Source organism: Neofelis nebulosa, chromosome 7 (assembly GCF_028018385.1).
Source record: "Neofelis nebulosa isolate mNeoNeb1 chromosome 7, mNeoNeb1.pri, whole genome shotgun sequence".
Lineage (NCBI taxonomy): Eukaryota > Metazoa > Chordata > Mammalia > Carnivora > Felidae > Neofelis > Neofelis nebulosa.
In genome coordinates this window covers 24542023-24565949 of record NC_080788.1, presented here as the reverse complement: position 1 = coordinate 24565949, position 23927 = coordinate 24542023, and the positions used below count along the sequence as shown (strand labels likewise).

General features: G+C 45.0%; 3 long non-coding RNA genes and 9 other non-coding genes across 12 annotated transcripts; all 12 read right to left on the bottom strand.

The window, feature by feature from the left end:
- Nucleotides 1-1646: 1646 nt before the first annotated feature.
- LOC131518399 (small nucleolar RNA SNORD115) lies at nt 1647-1727 on the bottom strand. The gene has a single exon (XR_009265078.1). It is a non-coding gene; the product is annotated as a small nucleolar RNA SNORD115 (small nucleolar RNA).
- Nucleotides 1728-3178: 1451 nt separating this feature from the next.
- LOC131518137 (uncharacterized) lies at nt 3179-6082 on the bottom strand. Its single transcript, XR_009264938.1, has 3 exons — nt 5393-6082; nt 4948-5025; nt 3179-3706 (listed from the first exon to the last, which is right to left on the bottom strand). It is a non-coding gene; the product is annotated as an uncharacterized LOC131518137 (long non-coding RNA).
- On the bottom strand, nt 3458-3538 carry LOC131518393 (small nucleolar RNA SNORD115). The gene has a single exon (XR_009265072.1). It is a non-coding gene; the product is annotated as a small nucleolar RNA SNORD115 (small nucleolar RNA).
- On the bottom strand, nt 5257-5337 carry LOC131518397 (small nucleolar RNA SNORD115). The gene has a single exon (XR_009265076.1). It is a non-coding gene; the product is annotated as a small nucleolar RNA SNORD115 (small nucleolar RNA).
- Nucleotides 6083-6754: 672 nt separating the features above from the next.
- Nucleotides 6755-8908, bottom strand: LOC131518136 (uncharacterized). The gene is made up of 3 exons (XR_009264937.1): nt 8519-8908; nt 7207-7324; nt 6755-6825 (listed from the first exon to the last, which is right to left on the bottom strand). It is a non-coding gene; the product is annotated as an uncharacterized LOC131518136 (long non-coding RNA).
- Nucleotides 7070-7150, bottom strand: LOC131518404 (small nucleolar RNA SNORD115). Its single transcript, XR_009265083.1, has one exon. It is a non-coding gene; the product is annotated as a small nucleolar RNA SNORD115 (small nucleolar RNA).
- Nucleotides 8826-8906, bottom strand: LOC131518403 (small nucleolar RNA SNORD115). The gene has a single exon (XR_009265082.1). It is a non-coding gene; the product is annotated as a small nucleolar RNA SNORD115 (small nucleolar RNA).
- A 1570-nt stretch (nt 8909-10478) lies between the features above and the next one.
- Nucleotides 10479-10559, bottom strand: LOC131518394 (small nucleolar RNA SNORD115). The gene has a single exon (XR_009265073.1). It is a non-coding gene; the product is annotated as a small nucleolar RNA SNORD115 (small nucleolar RNA).
- A 778-nt stretch (nt 10560-11337) lies between these two features.
- On the bottom strand, nt 11338-19130 carry LOC131518135 (uncharacterized). Its single transcript, XR_009264936.1, has 4 exons — nt 18314-19130; nt 13773-13889; nt 13354-13398; nt 11338-11482 (listed from the first exon to the last, which is right to left on the bottom strand). It is a non-coding gene; the product is annotated as an uncharacterized LOC131518135 (long non-coding RNA).
- On the bottom strand, nt 11685-11764 carry LOC131518415 (small nucleolar RNA SNORD115). Its single transcript, XR_009265094.1, has one exon. It is a non-coding gene; the product is annotated as a small nucleolar RNA SNORD115 (small nucleolar RNA).
- Nucleotides 13642-13722, bottom strand: LOC131518414 (small nucleolar RNA SNORD115). Its single transcript, XR_009265093.1, has one exon. It is a non-coding gene; the product is annotated as a small nucleolar RNA SNORD115 (small nucleolar RNA).
- On the bottom strand, nt 16926-17006 carry LOC131518417 (small nucleolar RNA SNORD115). Its single transcript, XR_009265096.1, has one exon. It is a non-coding gene; the product is annotated as a small nucleolar RNA SNORD115 (small nucleolar RNA).
- Nucleotides 19131-23927: the final 4797 nt, after the last annotated feature.

The following is a 23927-nucleotide window of genomic DNA, read 5'->3' as shown; positions in this document are numbered from 1 at the left end:
TTCCTGAAGATGGGCCAAACTCCCCTCCAGGTGTCAGGTGGGATCTCGGTTGGGGCACAGGATCTGCGCAGAGAGAGGCAGCTCAGGATTGACACACACCCTCCCCATCAGACCTCACCTGTGACAATGGGAGGGATCTCAGAATGTGGGGGGCTGGGACTGCATTCATGATGGAATCCTGCAATGCTGGCCTGGTGGGAAGGAAGGCTGCAGTGTGTCCACTAGGCCCTCACCCTCTGTGTCTCCACTGGAAACAAGGGAATTTTGCCCCAAATGATTCTGAGCATGGAAGCTCCCCCAGCAGGCACCAGGCCTGCACACCAGGCCTACACAGGCACCAGGACATGCACAGGTCATCTTGCAGTGTGATTGGGACATACCTTAGCTGGTCGGTGGCAGGCACCATCCCAGGCCTTGGCTGGCAGGGACTGGCCCTGCGTTTTGCGATGAATGGGCAGGCATGGGGTCCAGGAATGGCCCACGAATGCTACCATGCACATGCAACGCCAAGACCCCTTGGGGCATCAGGGCGCTGATGGGCATCCCTCTAGCATCCAACACTGTCTCCATCAGCACTGCTCCATGGCTCCTATGGGGACCCCTCATCACTTCCCGTCTTTGAAATTATGGTGAGGGAAGGGTGAGGGTCCAGCACGGTTCCCCAGCCCCTTCTAGGTCACTGGGACTTGGGATCACAAGTGAAGAACACCAGCTTGCCTGGCTCGTGGCACTGACCAAAGGGCCATTGCCAGGAAAAACCCCATCCAGCTGCAGGACGACCTGCGGGCCCCATAATGACTCGTGACCACCAGATGGTGCCAATGGTGACAATCCAGAGGCAGGAGCCCACATGCCACTCGAGGTCTGGGCCACGCTGCCAGAATTTTTCAGACACTGTCTCCCCATTATGCCAAAGCTGTCTTGTGTCCAGCCAGGGAGCTCCAGGCCTGGCTGCTTCTTCCATAGCCAATTGAGTAAAATTTGGTCACACCACTTCCACATAGGAAGTCACAGTGGCCGTCTGCAATGCCCAGCTCAGCACCTCGCGTGCCTACTAAGGCATCAGTGATTCTAACATCAACCAGTCTGCCCTCCCACACTGGGAAAACAGGCCCATGGGCCATCAATCAAGAGGATCCTGTGGGGGACCATGGCTTCCCTTGCTGGTGTCGCGGGTGACCTGTATTTTCCAGACAGCCTACTGCAAAAGGCAGACATTCGGGGAGACATCCGCCCTCTGGGGCAATGATGAATCCCCAGTCCCACAAGATGGCTGGTGTTGCCCTGAGGGCATCCTCGCCAATAGGCCCAAGGGCACTGGGTCTCCGGGTACTCACACAGGCATCCACTCTCCTCCCATGGTGGGCTCAATGGCAAGTCCCTGGTCACCAAGACGACATCCCACTGAACGACACCCAAAACCTAGGGATCTTAGTTGGGTTCCCAGGGATGAATTCGGGAAGCACTAGTAATGGACACACAATGTCCCAGGGCAGGAGCATGTCTTCGGCGCATGGAGGGTCAGAGACTGGGGAGAGCGCCACTGGGGAGACTTGAGGGATCGGTCGAGTTGAGCCCCATGTGTCAGTGGTATGCCAGGGCCACAGGGGTCCCCAGGATCCCGCCTCAGTGAGGTGGCCTCCATTGGGCCACAGCATAATCCTATTGAGCATAATTTTTAGGTCATCATTTGTCTTCGAGACCATATGAGTTCTCATCATTGACCCAACCAAGGCAGTCCCCTACTGTCTCTGCCTTCTACCCATCAGCTCAACATGCTTACCAGGGAGGGTTTGTGATGCAAAGTGTGGCCTGAGGGCCCCTGGCTCAGGGTCTGTTCCAGAAGATGGGCCAAACTCCCCTCCTGGTGCCAGGTGAGATCTTGGTTGGGGCAGGGGATATACACAGAAACAGGCAGTTCAGCAATGACACATGCCTTCCCCATCAGACCTCACCTGTGGCAATGGGAGGGATCTCAGAATGGGTGGGGCTGAGACTGCATTCATGACATAATCCTGCAATCCTGTCCTGGCAGGAAGGAAGGCAGCAGCATGTCCACAAGGCCCTTAGCCTCTGTGGATCCATTGGAAACAAGGGAATTCGGGCCCCACAGGAATATGAGCATGGAGGCCTCCACAGCAGGCCCCAGGCCACATGCACAGGGCCTCCAGCAGTGTGATTAGGACAGAACTTGGTGGGTCGGTGGCAGGCAGCATCCCAGTCCTTGACTGGCAGGGAACGGCCCTGTGTATTGCCAGGAATGGGTGGGCATGGGGCGCTGGAAGGTCACACGAACTCTACCACGCAGACGTAATGCCAAGATCTCTTTGGGGATCAGACCCTGATGGACATCCCAGCAGTATCCAACTCTGTCTCCATCAGCACTGCTCCATGGCTCCCATGGGGACACCTCATCCTTTCCTGTCATTGAGATTACAGTGAGGGAAGGGTGAGGGGCCAGCACGGTTCCTCAGTGCCTTCAAACTCACTGGGACTCAGGGTCACAATCAAGAACCACAGCATGCTCTGGCTGGTGGCACTGACCAAAGGGCCATTGTCAGGCCATGCCCCATACAGCTGCGGGACCACCCCTGAGGCCCATAAGGACACGAAACCACCAGACCATGCCAATGGTGAAGAACCCAGGGGCAGGAGACTAGATGGCACTCAGGTCTGGGCCACACTGCCAGCATTTTTCAGATACCGTCTATCCGTTATGCCAAAGCTGTCTAGTGCCCTTCCAGGTAACCCTGGGTCCAGCCCCTGCCTCCAAAGCCCATTGCATGAAATTTGGACACACTGCTTCCATGCAGGCGGTCACATTGGCCATCTGCAATGCCCACCACAGCACATAGCGTGCCTACTAAGGCATCAGTGATTCTGACATCACCCAGAGTGCCCTCCCACACTGGGAAATGTGGCCCATGTGCCATCAAGTAAGAGGATCACGCAGAGGACTGTGGCATCTCTTGCAGGTGTCGTGGTTGAACTTTTTTTTCCAGACAGCTTAGTGTAGAGTGCACATGTTCAGGGACACACCAGCCCTCTGGGTCGAGGACGAAGCCCCAGTACCACAAGATGGCTAGTGTTGACCTAAGTGCAGCCTCGCTAATCAGCCCAAGGGCACTGGGTTTCTGGGTTCTCACACAAACATCCACTCTCCTCCCATGTTGGGCTCAATGGGGAGACCCTGGTCACCAAGATAACATCCCACTGAAAGACACCAGGACACCGAGGGAGCTTAGCTGGGTTCCCAGGGATGAGTCCCGGGAAGCACTAGTAATGGGCACATAACGCCCCAGGGCAGGAGCACGTGTTAGGTGCGCGGAGGCCCAGAGACACGGGAGAGCCCCATTGGGGAGCCTCGAGGGACGGGTTGCTACGTGCCCCAGGTGCCAGCGCTATGCCAGGGCCACAAGGGTCTCCAGGATGCCGCCTCAGTGCAGTGTCCTCCACTGGGACTCAGCGTAATCCTATTGAGCATAATTTTTAGGTCATCATCTGTCTTCGAGACCATATGAGTTCTCATCATTGACCCAACCAAGGCAGTCTCCACCTGTCTCTGCCTTCTATTCGCAAGCTCAACATTCTTACCAGAGAGGGTTTGTGATGTGCAGGGTGGCCATGATGGTCCCTGGCTCGGGGGCTGTTCCTGATGCTGAGCCAAACTCCCCTCAGCGCACCAGGTGCAATCTCGGTCGGGGCGCTGATCTGCACAGAAAGAGGTAGCTCAGCAATGACAAACCTCTTCCCCATCCGACCTCACCTTGTGGTATTAGGTGGGATCTCAGAATGCGTGGAACTGGGACTGCATTCATAATGCCAGCAGAAATCCTGGCCTAGCAGGAAGGAAGGCTGCAGCGTGTCCACAAGTCCCTCAGCCTCTGTGGCTCAACTGGAAACAAGGGAATTCGGGCCCCACAGGAATCTGAGCATGAAGGCTGCTACAGCAGGCATCAGGCCACACACACAGGTCCTCCCGCAGCGGGATTGGGACAGACCTTGGCTGGTCGGTTGCAGGCAGAATCCCGGGCCTTGGCTGGCAGGGGCCAGTCCTGCATTTTGCCAGGAATGGGAGGGCATGGGGTGCCAGAAGGGCCCAAGGATGCTACCATGAAGAAAGAATCCCTTGGGGGATCAGGACCCTGATGGGTATCCCAGCATCCAAAGCTGTCTCCATCAGCGCTGCTCCATGGCTCCCGGGGGTACACCTCAACCCTTCCTGTCTTTGAGATTATGGTGAGGGAAGGGTGAAGGGCCAGCATGGTTCCCCATTGACTTTAAAGTCACTGGGAGTCGGGGTCACAAATCAAGTAACAAAACGTGCCCTGGTTAGTGGCACAAACCAAAGGGCCATTATCAGGCAAAGCCCCATTCAGCTGCGGAACGACCCACAGACCCCATAAGGACACACAACCACCAGACAGTGCCAATGTTGAAGATCCCGGAGGCAGGAGCCTGCATGCCACTCGAGGTCTGGGACCCTTAGCCAGCATTTTTCAGATACAATCTACCCGTTATGCCAACGCTGTTTAGTGTCCAGGCAGGTAGCCCCAGACCCATCCCCTTCCTCCAAAGCCCATTGCATGAAATTTGGGTGTACCGCTTCCACGCAGGAGGTCACAATGGTCATCTGCAATGCCCACCACAGCACCTCGCATGCCTACTAATGCATTAGTGATTCTGACATCAACCAGAGCACCCTCCCACACTGGGAAACGTGGTCCATGGTCCATCAAGAAGAGGATCCCGCTGGGGAACACGGCATCCCTTTCAGGTGTCTGGGTGACTAGTTTTTTCTAGGCAGCCTACTGCACAGGGCAGACTTTCAGGGACATGTCAGCCCTCTGGGGCAGTGACGTAGCCCAGGTCCCACAACATGGGTGGTGTTGCCCAGAGGGCATCCTCGCCAATCGGCCCAAGGTCACTGGGTCTCCGGGTACTCACACAGGCATCCACTCTCTTCCCATGGTGGGCTCAATGGCGAGTCCATGATCACCAAGACAATGTCCCACTGAAAGTCACCTGGAAAAGGGAGGGAGCTTAGCTGGGTTCCCAGAGATGAGTCCCGGGAAGCACTATTAATGGGCACACAATGCCCCAGGGCGGGAGCATGTCTGAGGCGCGCAGAGGCCCAGTGACCCAGGAGAGCCCCATGGGGAGCCTCGAGATATTGGTGGCCTCAAGCCCCAGGTGCCATCGCTATGCCAGGGCCACAGGGTCCCAGGATCCCGCCTCAGTGCAGTGCCCTCCACTGGGCCTCAGCGTAATCTTATTGAGCATAATTTTTAGGTCATCATTTGTCTTCGGGACCATATGAGTTCTCATCATTGACCCAACCAAGGTAGTCCCCTCCTGCCTCTGCCTTCTACCCACAGCTCAACATGCTTACTAAAGAGGGTCTGTGATGCACAGGGTGGCCATGAGGACCCCTGGCTCGGGGCCTGTTCCCGAAGGTGGGCCAAAATCCCCTCCGTGCACCATGTGGGTTCTTGGTTGGGCTGCGGGATCTGTGCAGAGAGAGGCAAGTCAGCAATGGCAAACACCTTCCCCATCAGACCTCACCTTGTGGCAATGGGAGGGATATCAGAATGGGCGGGGCTGGGTCTGCATTCATGATGCCAGAAAAATCCTGGCCTGTCGTGAAGGAAGGCTGCAGTGTGTCCACAAAGCTTTCAGCCTCTGTGGCTTCACTGGAAACAAGGGAATTCAGGGCCCAACAGAAATCTGAGCATGGAGGTCTCCACAGCAGGCACCAGGCCACACGCACAGGTCCTCCCGTAGTGTGATTGGGATAGACCTTGGCGGTTCTTTGGTAGGCAGAATCCCAGGTCTTGGGTGTCAGGGGCCGGCCCTGCATTTTGCCAGGAATGGGCAGGCATGAGGTGCCAGAAGGTCCCACGAACGCTACCACGCAAATGCAATGACAAGATCCCTTGGGGGATCAGGGCTTTGTCCAGCATCCCACTAGCATCCAAGACCATCTCCATCAGCACTGCTCCATGGCTCCTGTGGGGACACCTCATCCCTTCCCATCTTTGAGATTATGGTGAGGTATGGGTGAGGGGCCCGCATGGTTCCCCAGCGACTACAAAGTCACTGGCACACGGGGTCACAAGTCAAGAACCCCAGTGTGCCCTGGCTTGTGGCACCAACCAAAGGGCCATTGTCAGGCAAAACCCCATCCAGCTGTGGGATGATTCATGGGACCCATAAGGACACGCGACGATCAGACGGTGCCAATGTTGAACAATCCGGAGGCAGAAGCCCGCATGCTACTTGGTGTCTGGGCCATGCTGCCAACATTTTTCATATACCGTCTAACCTTTCTGCCAAAGTTGTCTAGTGTCCACTCAGGTAGCCCCGGACTCGGCCCCTTCCTCCAAAGCCCGTAATGTGAAATTTGGGCACATCACTTACACACAGGTTGTCACATTGGCGGTATGCATTGCCCACTGCATCACTTCGCATGCCTACTAAGGCATTAGTGATTCTGACATCAACCAGAGCACCACCCACACTTGGAAATGTGGCCCATGGGCTGTCAAGTAAGAGTATCCCACGGGGGACAATGGCATCCCTTGTAGGTGTCGCTGGTGACCTGTGTTTTCCAGACAGCCCACAGCACAGGGCAGACTTTCAGGGACATGCCAGCCCTCTGGGGTGAGGACAAAGCCCCAGTCCCACAAGATGGCTGAAGTTGCCCCAAGGGCAGCCTCACCAATCCGCCAAAGGGCACTGGGTCTCCGGGTACTCACACAGGCATCCACTTTCCTCCCATGGTGGGCTCAATGGTGAGACCCTGGTCGCCAAGATGACGTCCCACTGAAAGACACCAGGACACCGAGGGAGCTTAGTTGCTTTCCCAGGGATGAGTACCGGGAAGCACTAGTAATTGGCACACAACACCTCAGGGCGGGAGCATGTCTTAAGTGTGCTGAGTTTCAGAGTCCTGGGTGTGCAGCACTGGGGAACCTCGAGGGATCAGTCGCCTCGAGCCCCAGGTGCCAGTGCTACGCCAGGGCCACAGGGTTCCCCAGGATCCCACCTCAGTGCAGTGCCCTCCATTGGGCCTCAGCTTAATCGTATTGAGCATTATTTGTAGGTCATCATCTGTCTTCGAGACATTATGAGTTCTCATCATTGACCCAACCAAGGCAGTCCCCACCCGCCTCTGCTTTCTACCCACCAGCTCAACATGCTTACCAGAAATGGAATGTGATGTCTTTGGTGGCCATGAGAGCCCCTGGCTTGGGGTCTGTTCCAGATGATTGGCCAAATTCCCCTCCATGCGCCAGGTGGGATCTTGGTCGGGGTGTGGGATCTGTGCAGAGAGAGGCAGGTCAGCAATGACAAATGCCTTCCCCCTCAGACCTCACCTGTGGCAATGGGAGGGATCTCAGAATGTGCGGGGCTGGAATTGCATTCATGACACAATTCTGCAATCCTGGCCTGGCAGGAAGGAAGGCTGCAGCGTGTCCACAAGGCCCTCAGACTCTGTGGCTCCACTGGAAAAAAGGGAATTCAGAACCCCACAGGAATCTGAGCATGGAGGCTCCTACAGCAGGCACAGGTCCTCTCGCAGCATGATTGGGACAGACCTTGGCGAGTAGGTTGCAGCCAGAATCCTGGGCCTTCCTTTCATGGAGTGGCCCTGAGTTTTGCCAGGAATGGGCGGGCATGGGGCCCCGGAAGGGCCCACGAACGCTACCACGCAAATGCAATGCCAACATCCCTTGGGGCATCAGGGCCTGATGGGCATCCCACTAGCATCCAACACTGTCTCCATTAGCGCTGCTCCATGACTTCTGTGCGGAAACCCCATCCCTTCCCGTCTTTGAGATTACAGTGAGGGAAGGGTGAGGGGCCAGCACATTTCCCCAGCGACTTCAACCTCACTGGGACTCAGGGGCACCGACCCAAGGGCCATTGTCAGGCAAAGCCCCATCCAGCTGCGAGATGACCCATGGGCCCCTTGAGGACACACGACCATTGGACTGGGCCAATGGTGAAGAACCTGGAGCCAGGAGCCTACGTGACACTCTGGGTCCGGGCAAGCTGTCAGCATTTTCCAGATACATTCTACCCCTTATTCCAAAAGTTCTAGTGTCCAGCCATGAAGCCCCGGGCCCGGCCCCTTCCTCCAATGCCCATTGTGAGGAAAATGGGTGAATCCCTCCCCGCAGTCGGTTGCCTTGGCTGTCTGCAATGCCCACCACAGCAACTCTGGTGCCTCCCAGGGAGTCAGTGATTCTGACATTAACCTGAGAGCCATCCCACACTGGAAAATGTAGCCTATGGTCTGTCAATTAAGAGGATCCCACGGGGGACTGTGGCATCCCTTTCAGGTGTCGCAGGTGACCAGTTTTTTCCAGACAGCCTACTGTCCAGGGTAGAGTTTCAAGGACACGCCACCCCTCTGGGGCGATGTTAGAGCCCCAGTCCCACAAGATGGCTTGCCTTGCCCTGAGGTCAGCTTCGCCAAATGCCCATGTGCACTGGGTCTCCGGGTACTCACACAGGCATCCACTCTCCTCCCATGGTGGGGTCAATGACGAGAAAGTGGTCACAAAGCGACGTCCCACTGAAAGACACAAGGATGCCGAGGGAGCTTAGTTGGGTTCCCAGGGATGAGTCGAGAAGCACTAGTGATGGACACACAACACCCCAGGGCCAGAGCAGGTCTTAGGCATGTGGAGGTCCATAGACCAAGAAGAACCCGCTCGGTAACCTGGAGGGATTTGTCACCTCGAGCCCCTGGGTCCAGTGGTAATCCAGAGCTACAGGATTCTCCAGGATCGTACCTCAGTGCAATGGCCTCCATTGGGCTTCTGCAGAATCCTATTGAGCATAATTTTTAAGTCATCATCTCTGTTCGTGACCATATGAATTCTCATTATTGACCCAACTAAGGCAGTCCCTACATGCCTCTGTCTTCAGCCCTCCGGCTCAACATGGTTAACACAGATTATGAAGCGCAGGTTGGCAATTTTTCTTCTGGCTTGGGACCTATTCCCGAAGCTGGGCCAATCTACCCTCCCTGAACCAGGTGGGTTCTATGTCCTGTCACAGGCTCTGTGCAGAAAGATGCAGCTCAGCCATGAGAACGCACTTCCCCATCGTACTTCACCTTTTGCCATTGGGAGAGAGCTCAGAATGGGTGGTGGTGGACTGCATTCATGACACCAGCAAAAATCCTGGGATGGCAGGAAGGAAGGCTCCAGCATGGCGCCAAGTCCCTCAGCCTCTGTGGCTCCACTGGACACCAGGGAAATCAGAGCCCCACAGAAACTGATCATGGAGGCTGCAGCATCAGGCACATGGGCAGCCACACATGACCCCTCACAGTGCAATTGGGACACCCCTTTGTGGGCCTGGCACATGCAGAATCCTGGGACATCACTGGCAGGACCAGCCTTGGGCTTTGCCATGGATGGGTGGGCATGGTGTCCCAGAACAGGTCACAGATGCTGCCCCGGGGACCCAACACAAAAATTCCTTGGGTGCCCTGGGGCGTGGCATGCATCCCGCCAGTGTCCATCACCATCCCCAACCAGCGCTGCTCCATGTCTCCCATTTGGACACCTCGTCCCTTCCTGTATTTGCACTTAAGGTTATTGCTAGGAGAGGGGCTACCATGGTTCCCCAGTGACTTCAACTTCATTGGGAATTGGGCCACAAGTCAAGAACCCCAGCATGCCCTGGCTCATGGCACCAACCAAAAGGCTATCATCAGGCCAAGCGCCATCCAGTTTGGGGAATTCCCACAGGCCCCATAAGGACATGAATCCATAAGTCATGGCCAATGGTGAAGATCTAGGAGTCAGGAGCCCGAATGCCACCCGTGGTCCAGTCCATGTTTCCAGAAATTTTTGGATACCATCTACGTGCTATGCCAAAGCTGTCTAGTATCCAGCCAGGTAGCCCCAGTCCCAGCATCTTCCTCCATCGCCCATTGCGTGAAATTTTGGTGGGAACTCTTCCCCGTAGGAGGTTGTGGGTGGGGGTGGGGGGCTCCAATGCCCACTGCTGCACCTCGCATTCCTCCAAGGGCCTCAGTGATTCTGACATCAACCTGACAGCCTTCCTACAGTGGAGAACATGGCTTACAGGCTGGCAGGAAAGAGGATCCCTTGGAGGATCACACAATCCCTTGCCTCAGTGTATCAGCACAGGGATGCACTCACTTCTTCTTATTGGTACTGCCTTGAGACCCTGTCACGATGATGTTCCACTGAAAGACACATGGACACCAAGGGAGCTAATCCAAGGCTGCAAATGAGGTGTATCCAGAGTAACTAGTTACGAGCACACAAATCACCATTGCACAAGCCCAACTTGGTCACGTTCAAGCCCCCAAGCCTGGGGAGAGCCACACTGGGAGCCTCGAGGGATTGGTCACCTCAAGCCCAATTTGCCTGCAATTTCCAAGTGCCCCATGGTCTCCTGGATCCCACCCCATGATTGTCTCTTCGATTGGGCCTCAGTGTAATCTTATTGAGCATGATTTATATGTCATCATCTCTGTTCAAGACCATATGAGTTCTCATCATTGACCCAGCAAAGGCAGTCCCCACGAGCCTCTGTCTTCTTTCCGCCAGCTCAACTTGCTTACAAGATATCGTTTATGAAGCACAGGTTGGCCGTTTGGGCACCTGGCTCAGGGCCTATTCCCATATTGGGCCAATTTCCCACCGTATGCCAGGTGGAATCTTTGTTTGGGCATGGGGTCTGTATAGAGAAAGGTAGGGAAGCTATGACAATACCCTTCTCCTTTGGCCCTGACCTGGTGGGCCATGTGCATGATACTTGAATTCATGGGGCCTGACTCATATATTATGATTCCAGCAAGGATTGAGGGGTGGCGGGAGTGCTGCAGCCTGGCATCCAAAGCCCTCAGCCTGTATGTGTATATGCTATCTTGGGAAAACTGGCCCCAACATGTGTCTGAGCATTGCACATGCACCACTAAGCAGCATTCTTGCTACACATTCTCTCCAAATGAATGGGTCAGTTTTTTTCGATCATGTTGCATACAGCATCATAAGCAATGGCTGGTAGGCTTGGCCTTTGGCTTTTGAGGAACGGGTGGGCTTGGCATCCTGGGATTGGCCAGGTCTGTATAAGACATGGTAATCAAAGCCCATTGAACCATGGAATATAATTCCTCCTCAGCAAGAATTTTAGTGGATCTCTGGGGAGCTGACCAACAGTTACCTGGCAGGCAAAACTCCTCCCTAGATGCTTCCATATAGAGACCCACAGAAAATACCTGGCATGTCCAATGGCCTGGTGTGCATTCCATCAACATCACCATCTCCTAACAAGGAGTGCAGTGTCCACTCATTTCTTCCTGACCATCAGTCCAGTGGGGCCTTATGGAGAGATGCTTCCTGGTTTCCAAAGATGTGAACTTTATTGGCAAGAGTGTGTATGGAAGAGGAGCTCTGATCTTCTTTGGGCAAGGCACCATCTAAATTGTCTATTGCATGAAAAGACCAAGGAGTTATGGTTCAGCATACAAAGCCCCACATCATGAGCATGTCTGGACATTTGGTTGCCTAAGGACGTTGAAGAACCAAACCCAGGAGTCAAATGATCAGTCACCTCAAGTCATAAATCCATCACTCTCCATTGGCCACATGAATCCCCTGGATCCTGCCACAGGATTTTCCATTCCATTTGGCCTCATCATAATCTTATTTAGGATGACTTTTATGTTATAATGTCTTTTCTAGACATTATGAGTTCTCATAATTGACACAACTGAGGCAGTCACCACTTGTCTGGGTCCCCCCTTCTGAACATGCTTACAGGAGATAGTTTCTGGAGGGTGGGATGTGTGGCATGTCTTGAGTTGGGATTATTCTTGAAGCTGGGACAAGCTCATATATATTTTGCTGTGACATCTTCATATAGGTATGTGGTTTGTGTTCAAAAGATACTTCAGCTTTTAAAACACCCTATGCATTCCTTCTGCCCTTCTGGCCCACACCTGCTAGTTCCAGTTGCAGAATGCTATGTCTCAACACATCAATCCATTATGTAATGATTGAAGACAAGAAGTATCCAGCACAGTGCAAAAGGATCTATACCCATATAGCTGAACCCACAGCAATGAAATTCTGAGTTTTCACACAGGGGGGTGAGCATCATTTATGTACAACTGAGGAGCAGTCCCGGCACACTGCTTTCCTGAATGTGGCATGCAAATTTGAGGGCCATGGTATGTAGAGCACAGCATTCATTATTCCTAGGAATGAGCTCTATGTTGAAGCCTGGCCTGGGCACAGGGCTTCTGGGGACACAGGGAGCCAGGATATAAAGCACTATGAAATGCTTTCTTAGGAATTCATGTACATGGAGTTCTGAAAAGCTACCCACTGTCCTCCATTCAGGCAAAGTGTTGCCCTAGACCCTGCCTGACAGATGTCTTTCTGAGGTATAGAGTGCCCTGCTGTGCATCCTATCACAATCCACATCTTCAAAGAGCAATGCCTATATGTCCCTGCTGAGACCAACTTCTCTCTTCATGATTTGGTGGTGAATGTGATTCAGGGAGAGATGCTAGTATGGTTTGTAATCATACCTTTCCTCTTTGGTGGAAGGGTGCATATAGGAAGGGATCTCATGGGGGAGTCATGACCATCCTATTCAAAATTCTCAACCTCACTTGTAGTAACATACATGCTAGAGTGGTTTTGCTCTTCCCAGGGTCCTGGCCACCCACAAAGATGGCATCTGCAGGAACTGCTCCACATCAATTGGTAAGAGACCAGTGGACCCATTAATTATGCTTAGAAGCCACGACCAGCAAGCAGATGGGGAACACTACACAGGACCTAGTCTATACAGCTATGTCTCTAGACCTGGGGAAGAATTAAGCACTTCTCAGGTGCCATCTTTCTGCTATTAGAATTCTGTCTAATGTCATCCAGCTAAGAGGTCTCCCCCCCACCAGTTATATTCCTGCACCACTCTCTCTGGATGCCCTGGGCTGGTCCCTTGCCCTGCTGGATGCTGCATGAGGCTTCAATGCCCATCTAGTACTTAGTGTCCCTGAAGTGCATTAGCAATATTGGCCTCACGCTGAGCACAAACTGATACAAATTAATGTGGCCTGTGTTCCAATGGAGGAGAATTGTCCTCCCTGGACATTAAGATACCTTTCAGGTGCAATGATAATGTTTCACTTTCTTGACCTCCTACTGTGTAGGGCTGATGGTCACAAAGAATGTGATGGCCATGTATGTCTCCATCCTAACTAAAAGTCAAGCATTGCCCTGAAGAGAGCCTCCCCATGCACCCTATGTCTTCTGCAGCCTCTGTCTCTGGTCAGATGCATTCACTCACCTCACATGGTGGAGTCAACGATGAGACCCTGGTCATGAAATCCCGCTGAAAAACACAAGAAGACCAATGGTGCTAAGGAATAGCTCCAAATGAGGTGTCTTGGGAGGAACTATGTGTTTGCATACAAAGCCTACAGCATGAGCATATCTTGGGAATGTGGAATCCCACTGACAGTGGATGGACACAGGGGGATACCTCTGGGGATTGGTAATCTCAATCCTCAAATTCTATCACTCTCTGAGTGCTACATGTCATCCTGGGATTCTTACCCATGATTTTCTCTCTACTGAGCCTCAGTATGATTTTATTGCATATGATTTTTAGGTCATCATCTGTCTTAAAGACAATATAAGTTCTTATCATCGACCTGACCAAGACACTCCCCACATGTCCATGTGCTCCCACCTGAACATGCTTACCAGAGATGGTTTCTGGAAAGCAGGAAACCCGGGTGCCACATGAGTTTTTGCCTATTCCTGGAGCCAAGCTGACATATGTGCATATGGGGGCGGGGAATCTTCATCTGAGGATGTGTTCTGTGTAGAGAGAAGTAGGACAGTTGTCAAAGCCACCTTCCCATATGTGCCATTTTTGTTTTATATTTCTTACACCTTCATTAATTACATAATAAATGAATTTATTTAGACTAAATCAATAAATTCATGTATAATTATAATGCTTTAGCAAATCCATATGTACCTTCATTCATAAATAAATTTTAAATATGAAAATAGTCTTCATTTATATATATAGATTTATACTCATTCAAAGGCCCAGACTTTGAATTCTTTATTTGTAAACTCTCTATGTTTTTCATAATTTTACTTTTATGGCTCATTAATTTTTCTTGCTTATATTTGATTTTCTTGGAGCAGTAATTTAATATTGTTTGGGATCACTCTTGAAATGATACTATTAATTGATATGGAATTGGTTTTCTGGAAAACCTACATCTGAAGTCTTTAAAAGATACTTGCTCCCTATCATCTAGGGAGATCCCTGCACTAGAACTTCCAGTTCATGTTTCAAAAGCCATGTATGTTTTGTTTATATTGTCTTCCATATCCTGCTAACACTTCATCCATATGAAGTGCTAACAACACTTCATAATCCAGGCGTACGGTTCCAGTTATTTCATAAAAGAAACATGATCTCATGAAGGAGTTGATTTAATGATTCTGAAGAATTTTTAATTTATATCTATGAAAGTATTTTTGACAGAGTTTTTGTATTCTTGATTGTCCATTCTTTAAGACATAACTTTTCCCCAAATAAATTCTTCAAATGGTATGAAAACTAGTGCCCTCTTGGGTGAAACTTAGCTGGTCAGAGTTCTCATCATGAACAGCTAGCAATACCAATAACCCACAATTTGTTAAATTGTCATTGGAAGTTTTATCAATCTACGGAGTCACAAGTTAGCTATCTGAATCCTCTTCAGTGTCCTGCAACTAAGATCCATGGGTGTGGTAAAGTTTTGCATCTTACCCTCTGAACACCATAGTTGGAGCCTTTTCTAGGGGAAGTGTTCTGAGATTCGAATGCATACTCCAACTGTTATCATCTTTGAAGTGTATTTGAGATATTTTCTTCAACCTGAACACCTACTTACTTGTGCCATGTTTCACAGTGGCCATGAAAGAATGATATCCTCCACTGCCACGTTACCTATTTCTTTGAAAATGACAAAGTTATGCTTTCTAGAGATTCTTTCTTGTAGGGTTTCACTCAGGAAGAAAATCAACTCTCTACTATTTAGTTTTCCAAAATGAGTCAAACATTTATTGCCTTTAGGTGAGCCTCTCCTTTTGTCCATGTTCTTTGTGGCCTGTATCTATCATCAAAGGCATCATCTCACTTCATATCATTAAGTTAACCATTGACAAAACGTTCACCTGAAGACACAAGGAGGGAAAAAACTATAGAATTATTCCAAATAAAGGCTCTTTTGTATCATGGATCATGGATCATGAAACAAAGCCTAAAATATAAGCAAGTGTGAGGTACATGGAATCTTATAGACATTGTACACCACAAGGGATTGCCTTGAGGGGATTGTTATCTTAAGTCTGAAATTCCATGATTCACCCAGTATTAATGGATAAAATAATGAATGAATCAATACAAAATAAATTTGTTAATTAATTAATTTCTAAGAAATACATTTAAATTTAGCGTATGAAAATGCCAAGCACCATTGATTCAACATCAAAGAGAAGTCCTTGTAAATAAGTTTCTAGATTGGAAAAGAGTTCAGGACATGTCTGGTAAAATCAAGTTTATGGCTTTTTTTTTGTCTAGACAGCAGTACTCGTATGTGGATAATTGGGTGTGACTATTGGCCGTGAACACCCATAAAATGACCCTGTAAAATCATGTAGAATTAGTTTTATTGAGACAGATAGCCAGAGGCTTGAAAATGTCCTCAATACCCATCACTGAGACAAACCCTTGCATAAGGCTTTTTAGGCCATGATCTGAATGACATATTCTTTTTGTTCAGACTCCTCTTTCATGTTGTTATCAAGATCTTACAATCAGTAATGCAAAAGGTTTTCTTTGTAATATATATCTTTATTTCTCTTCTTTGAACAAAGCTTCAAAGACCTCAATATCATATATATATATATATATATATATATGATACATTTTTCTTCCTAATTTTTTATATCTTTTTCCTTTATGGTGCCAGCTTCTAAAGGATTTGTGTCTTGAGAAGAATGTCAAATGTGAAGCTTGTGTTTCATTTGGCAAAATCAAACAGATTAAAGGGCCAATTAGGAAAAACTGTCATCACCAATAACCCACAACTCCTTAAATTGAAATTTTAAAGCCCTAATAATACTCAGGGGTCACGATGTAGTTATCTGAATACTTAACAGTTTTTTTTAGCCAATACCAATTGGCAGATTAATTCTTGCATTTCACTTTTTGGATGTCATGGCCATGATCCTTCCTTATAGGACTTTCTTTTGAGTATGCAGTGAAGATCCCAGAAGTTATCTCTTCAGTGTATCAATGTATTATGGTTAGTTTTCAATCTGTGCACAGACAGATGGTAATGTTTCTGTGGTGGAGGGGTAGTGGAGGAAATATTTCATCCATTTGGAATCTTATCCATTTTAGGTATAGCTAAAAGGTTTGCAGGGGTACTATTCCAATGGGCTGATTTCCAGGCATAAATCAACCCTCTACAGTATTTACATTTTTGAAAAGAGTCACTTATTTATCTCCTTAAGTCTGGATTTTTGTATCCAATTTTCTGTGTCACCTATATCTATGACCAAACATATTCAATCACTTCAGATTTTAATGAAACAGCACAATTCTTTCCAAAATTTCTAACTGAATAACACAATGATAAAAATATAACTAAGGGATGCTCTGAAGAATAGCTTTTTGTGATGAAATATAGTTCACCAAATATAGCTTAAACTTGAGGATGTGTTGTTGACATGAAACCTATATAAGAGATTCCCTGAAGGGACTGGTTGCCTGAAGAACCAAATCCCATTACTCTACAAAGGAAATATGGAACTTCAACGTTTTGCTTTGGCATTATTGACTACATTGGGCTTCATTGGAATTTTATTGAGCATGATTTTTAGGTCATAATTTCTCTTCAAGACACTATGAATTCTCAATTTTGATCTAGCTATGGCATTACCTACCCATGTATATGCTTTGACCTGTGTATGTTTATCAGATATAGATTTTGTAATTTGTGATGCCAAAATAGATATGACTTTTGTCATATACCATCATGGACACCAGACTCACATAGCTTCATTTTGTGGCAGCGAACAGTGCTCTTTTTCAAAGTCATTATCTGTGTAGTTAGTTGTAAGATAGATTGCAAAACATATTGTTACATCTGTCCTGGGCTTGTGATTTATCCATGCTCTATGTTAAGGAAGTCTTATGACCATATCTGCAAAAATGACCTCTTACAGAATTCATGCATCTTTCATTTACCAAGCATAAAAAAGACAATATATACAGGTTTCTTAATTTGGGATAAACTTTCATGTGGTGGTTGTGAACATGGGAGATATCCATTGGCCAATAATATTCTATCCAGTCAAGAGTTCATGTCAGAGTATTTGCCATGGTTCATTGCATATAAATTCACATAAAATCGTATTCTTTCAGCCACATGAAAACCTAATAAGAGGTCAGGATGATTGAATTTGTGACCATTTTATGAATTCTTTGGAACTATATAAGTGAGTTTTCAGATCATGACCAATAAGCCATTTCAGATCATGACCAATAAGCCATTATGTTGTGAGTTCTCTTAAATGTCACAATTTTGACAAAAGCAGAACAAGGAAAATACAATAATTAGTATACATATGTTTACTTGTATATTTAGGCCAAAGAAAATTGCAAAATGGAGTGAGAACCAGAGCACAAAAAAAGTCTCATATCCTTTCAATAAATTTTCAGTAAAAAAGTAGTTTTCTTCCTGAGAGTGCTTCAAGTAAGATAGTCACTAAATTGAGAATAATAATTCATAATGCTGGTTTGGTGACACTAGCCAATTCAGAGTGTAAATTAGAACTTCGAGCATCATTTGTTGCATATCCTTATTGTATGTAATAATGGAATCGTATCAGGATCTGGAATTCTTATATGTGTTTCTTCATGAATACACACAATTTTAAGTTTCAAATTTTAGTCCTATAACCAGTAGAACTACTTAATAGTAGTTCAGATATAGAAAAATTTTCAATGACTCCAAAGTAACCCAAAGCAGTTAAAATCCCATAAAATTACAGAGATTGATTTTATCTTGTATGTAGAATGAGAATATTAAACATTGTACTGAGAACCAGTGGATCTATTTTTTCTCAATTTCAATATAAATTTCAAGTTCAAACAAAAGATTTTGTAATAAAATCACATTGCATTTATCAGTCACTTATTCAGAAAAAATCCATATCTCTATCCAAGTTACGTAATGTGTAAACTTGTATGCCCTAGAAGAGCATCTTCTCCAGTCAATTGCTTTTTGGCATATATCTGTGACCAAAGAAAACCAGAAATATACTATCAATGCAGTGTTTCAACCCTTGGTAAGATGTCTTACTCAAAGACACATTGAAAGAAAAACAGGGAAGGACTGAATCTTGAATGTTCCCAGCTCTTAAGAATTATAAATCCCTGAAACAAAGTTTATAGAAGGAACATTTATTTTTCACTTTTGAGCGCATGGACAGGATTGGGTAACATGAGTTTCTTTCAAGAATTCCTTGTCTCAAGCCCCAAATAAAATGCCTAGAGAAAAGTAATGAGTTCCAACATGTTCCGACAATCCTATCCCAGAATTTCACCTTCACCTATGAGTTTGTCTTTATCATAATCTTTTTGATCATGACTTTCAGTCATCATCACTCTTGAAGACAAGAAGTTCTCACTTTTGACCCTAGCTATGACATTCCGAGTGCATACATACACTCATACCTGAAGATGTTTACCAGACAATTGTGGTACTGATTCAGACAGGAGTTTTGATATATTCAGTGCTAGGCACCTGACTTATATTAATTCCCCCAAGTTTAAGGCCAAACTGTGCTCTTTCTCTGCAATGATGATTTTAGGTGTACAGGAACAGGACAGGTATCAACGCATAAACCTAAGTCTCTCTTGGAGTATGGTTCGTGAAAGCTTTTCCTTAATGATACAATTTGGTCAGTACTCAAAATAATGACCTATTACAGAGGTTGTAGAATACTGATCATCTTACACATGAATTACACAATGCAGGTTTCTTTGGAAAGCCGCTCATAGTGTCAGAAAAACACAGCATTCCACTTATCATTACATATATATACATATATATGTAATTTAATATATATACATATATAAATTCAAAGGATGTTATAACAATATCATTTGGCATGGTCCATTGCACATGAACTCTTCTAAAATGACACACTTGAAGCCACATAAAACAGTATTTACAAAAAAGTATTAGGTCACTGGGAATAGTACTCATTTCCAAGAAGTTTCCATAATTCATAGCATACAACTTACTATATTGAAAATATGACATTAACATAATATTTAAAAGCTGAAATTCATCTATGTTTCTCATTAGTAGAATCAATTTTAGGTTTAATACAAATAGAAAATTACTTAATTTCACATCGTTATCATTGTTGACAGGATCCTTTGTTTATTAAAAGTTCGTCAGTGACTTTAAAACAACATGCCACTATTAGAATATCATTTAAGCTTAAAAATATATTGCTTTAGTCACATAGACACCCAGATAAGTATCAAATATAGATCTGGATACCAATGAGTCAAAATTTTCTTCACTATTAATCACATCAAATTCAGGTAAGAAGTAAAAACTTTGTCATAGGATCACATTAAGTAGACCAGTAATTCAATAAGAACACCCCAATATCCAGATTGACTAATGAATAAACCCTGCTTGAGGATGAATCTTTAGTAGTCCAGTGACTTATGTGGAATTAATCTGTCACCAAAGTATGCCATTCACCTCTTACAATACAAATATCTAACTCTTAGAAGTATGTCTTGCTATAAGACACCAAAAAAGCCAAGCATGGAACCCAAATGTGTAAAACTATTAGGAATTATATTTATATATTTATATAATGTTTATATAAATATATATTTATAAATTTAATTTTTTAATGTTTATTTTTTAGAGAGAGAGAGACAGAATATGAGTGGGGGAGGGACAGAAAGAGAGGGAGACACACAATCTGAAGTAGGCTGCAGGCTCTGAGCTGTCAGCACAGAGCCTGATGTGAGGCTTGAACACACGGACTGGGAGATCATGACCGAGCTGAAGTCGGAAGCTTAACAGACTCAGCCACCAAGGCATCTCTGGAATTATTGGTAATTTAAATAAATCATTACCCACTTATAAGCACGTAGACTGTTTCAGCCAAATAAGTTGATTTCAATGTTTCATTGCTTCAGTTGAAGTTTAGGCACCCATCTAGCATATCAGATTCACATACATATAGAAGAAATTTATGTTTCTTTGTAAAATTAATTTTATTAGTTTGGTTTTCAGGAGTTTCAATCTTTAGTCGCCAAATTTTACCTTTTTCTATAATATGATTACTCTTTTTACAACACTATTTATCAATCCAGAGGTAGTATCCTGCCAAACATCTGGTTTTCCTAAGTAGGTGAAATCTTGTAGTTCAGTACTATTAAGTATATACTGTAGTTATTGAATAACTGGTTGTTCAGTTATACAAGTGAAGGCTTATGAAAATTCTTAGCTATTTTTTTGAAACAGGATTTCATTTCTGGATGGCCAGTTCCAAATTCTTTCCCAACTCCATTCTCCATTTTCTCTATTGCTGTATCCTGCATTAGGTTTTTATTTCATCTTGTTTGCATCTTAATTACATGTTTCTGCAATTGTCCCAAAGCACTAAATATGTTCTTCAACATTTCAGCATTTCTATACAAATAAGGTTTGCAATTTGGTCAATTTTATATTTACTTATAAATATAGTATTTAATAAATCTCTTTTAGTTTCATAATGGCACCATTTTAATCTTCACATAAGAACTTTTTATAAGGGTAAAACCTAAGGCATAGAAGTAGAATTGAATTAATCCACATTTTCACTAGTAATATTTGAAGGTATTCATTTAATAACCATATAAAATTTTTTAATGTTTATTTATTTGAGAGAGAGGGAGAGAGATCACGAGTGGGGAAGGAGCAGAGAGAGAGGGAGACACAGAACCTGAAACAGGCTCCAGGTCTGAGCTGTCAGCACAGAGCCAGACACAGGGCTGGAACTCACAAACTGTGAGATCATGACCTGAGCCAACGCTCAACCAACTGAACCACCCAGGTGCCCCATCATTTAATAATCATGTAAATCTAAAGTATGGAAACTGGGGATTGCCAAGTCCTAAACGCTGTAGGTTCATTTTTATGTAATGATATATTTGGGGATTTCCGAAGTAACTAACTCTTAATATTTGGGTAGGAATGTTTCTTCCTCATTTGCACATCTATTTCAGTATGGTTAAATGGGCCCCCTATGGCTATATAAGACAGAAAGAAGTTGGATTTTGTGTCATTGCTCAGGAATTGTCAGTTTGAATATAATTGTATTAAACTTGATTATGTAAATTCTTTCCCATCAGTATATTCAATAACATTGAAGATTATTTTTTAAGATTGCTTTTTTTGACTTTATGACACTTGAAATTTTCTGTTTATTCTAAATTTAAATGATAAAATTCGTGGATCTGATGTACTATGACAAAAATAGAGGATTCTTGAAGTGCTAAACCCATATTCGAGACAACTGATAATTAATTTAAAATTCCTTGAAGTTAAGAGACACAATTTCAAAACTAAAAGGTGAATACTCTAAGTTTCATGCACAAATAATATTAACTAGAATAAATATCAAAATTATAATGGTCAAGATAATGTAAGAAGACATTAACAAAGCAACTTATCTATCCTGTCTATTAAAGATTTCTCTTCAGCTTTCATGTTATTGTAAGTAACTAAAGAATTTATCCTTAAAGTTCTTGATCTCAGAAAGCTGAGATTTCTCTTCAGCTTTCATGTTATTGTAAGTAACTATCTAAATAATTTATCCTTAAAATGTCTTAATTATCCTTAATAATTAAAACTTGCTCAATCGTAGGTGTTGGTCTCATATGTGAAGCATGCATTCACTTGGGTTCTTCTTTACCTTGATGGTAGTATGTTATCAACATCACCTGGTAGGACTCTGTCTAGTGTGATGATCACCAGTCTGTCATTGTTACGCTTTAATGCAGACCAAGCCTCCTGTTCCATAATGATAATACACTTCCTCAGGGGGATATTTTTCAGCACCTGGTCACATAATGGCATAATTAGCCCAGGGAAACCCACAAACTCTTTATTATATCTGATTATGACTATTTTTTCATTGTACCAGATAAAGGGTTAGGCTTAAACCCTAAATTTATAAGTTTTACAAATTCAAAGAAAGAAGTACATACTTACAACAGAGAGTTAATATTATTTTTAATAAAATCAGTGGAATTTGGATCACTGTGAGTCAGCGGCTTGATTTAATTTAGTCAAATACTTTCTTATGGAATGGTTTATTCATTCCACTTGCCTATCAGATTATACACAACTAACAGTTACCAAATTTTGAGTCCTTATAAGATATTACAGAGGTTGTGAATCACCACAGATACAAAATGACTTCTTTTATTGAATTATATATGTTTAGGAATTCCAAAAGTTGAGATGGTACAATTTAGTCAGGCACTGTTCACAATGTAAGCATCAGCTTTAGCTTACAGACATATGTGTGGTCATATAGACATCATATACAACTTTACTAAAAATATGTAAAACCTTCTAAAGTTTGAATCTAAATAAAGTCAAATTGCCATCATATCTCAGGTAACATTGACCTTAGACTTATCTTATATGTTTCTTAGAAAGATTTTTTTCCTGACAAACAGCACATATTTGTGTAATTTCCTAAATTATTTAATCCTATACAAATGTTACGCAATTCCCAAATTTTCCTCATATTCCCTCTGTATGAATGAGTTTGCTGCTTGTTGAAAAATCCACCCACATATATGATTGAGGTAAAAGAAAAGTTCTATAATATAATTCACATTTTCCTATGGCATTCTTCTTAGCTCCTCTTGATATCTAATTTTCTAATTCTTAAAGAGGTAAGTATTTCTAAAGTCATGGTTAGAAGTTCCTGGATATGAGTAATGGACATTTCACTTTATCAGTCCAAAACTTAGTAACTCTTTTCACAGCTTGGTCTAAAAATTCCCTTTTAAAAATATTTTATCTTGTCTTCGAGTATAATTTTATAATAAATAATATAAATCTTTTAGAGAAATTTCCATGATTCTTGTTAATCAGCATGTCATATTTTAGTTGTTATCAGTGTTCAAAAGCCTCTATTCTTTCAAAGTTTGATCGTTGCATAACCGATCACAAACACATATTTGTTATCAGTATACATATTTAAGACTTAAGGCTAATGTGGAGTGACATCAGCAAGATGACAGAAAAGGAGGTCTCTGACACTAATTCCCTCACAGGAAAATCAATTTAGCAAATATACAAACAAAAATGCCTTTCTGAGAATCACAGGCCTCACAGGTCTTTTAGCAGACTTGGGAAGTACAAAAATTGATTAAAAAAATTAAAAAGGGTCAGAGTAAAGGTTTCATTTTATTCTTGTCACCTTCCCCCACGCTGGCACAGTACCAGATCTTCCTCAGGAACTATCTCCTTGGCCCATGATTTCTCCACTGGGGGAAAGTGGAGAATACATCCAACCTCTCCAGTATTTTGGGATACTGAGATACCCACTTCTCTCTTGTCTTACATGGAACAGGAGGAATTATAATTGGCAGACCACATGGGGACTGTTAGAAACAGGGAAAAGGGACATGGGTCCACAGGGAAATGGGTTCATGAGTGATGCAAATCTTAGCAGAAGACCTGTGCTCCCACTAGCAGTTTGGAAAATCGGATATCTTGCCAGTAACATTGCTACAACAAGGAATGC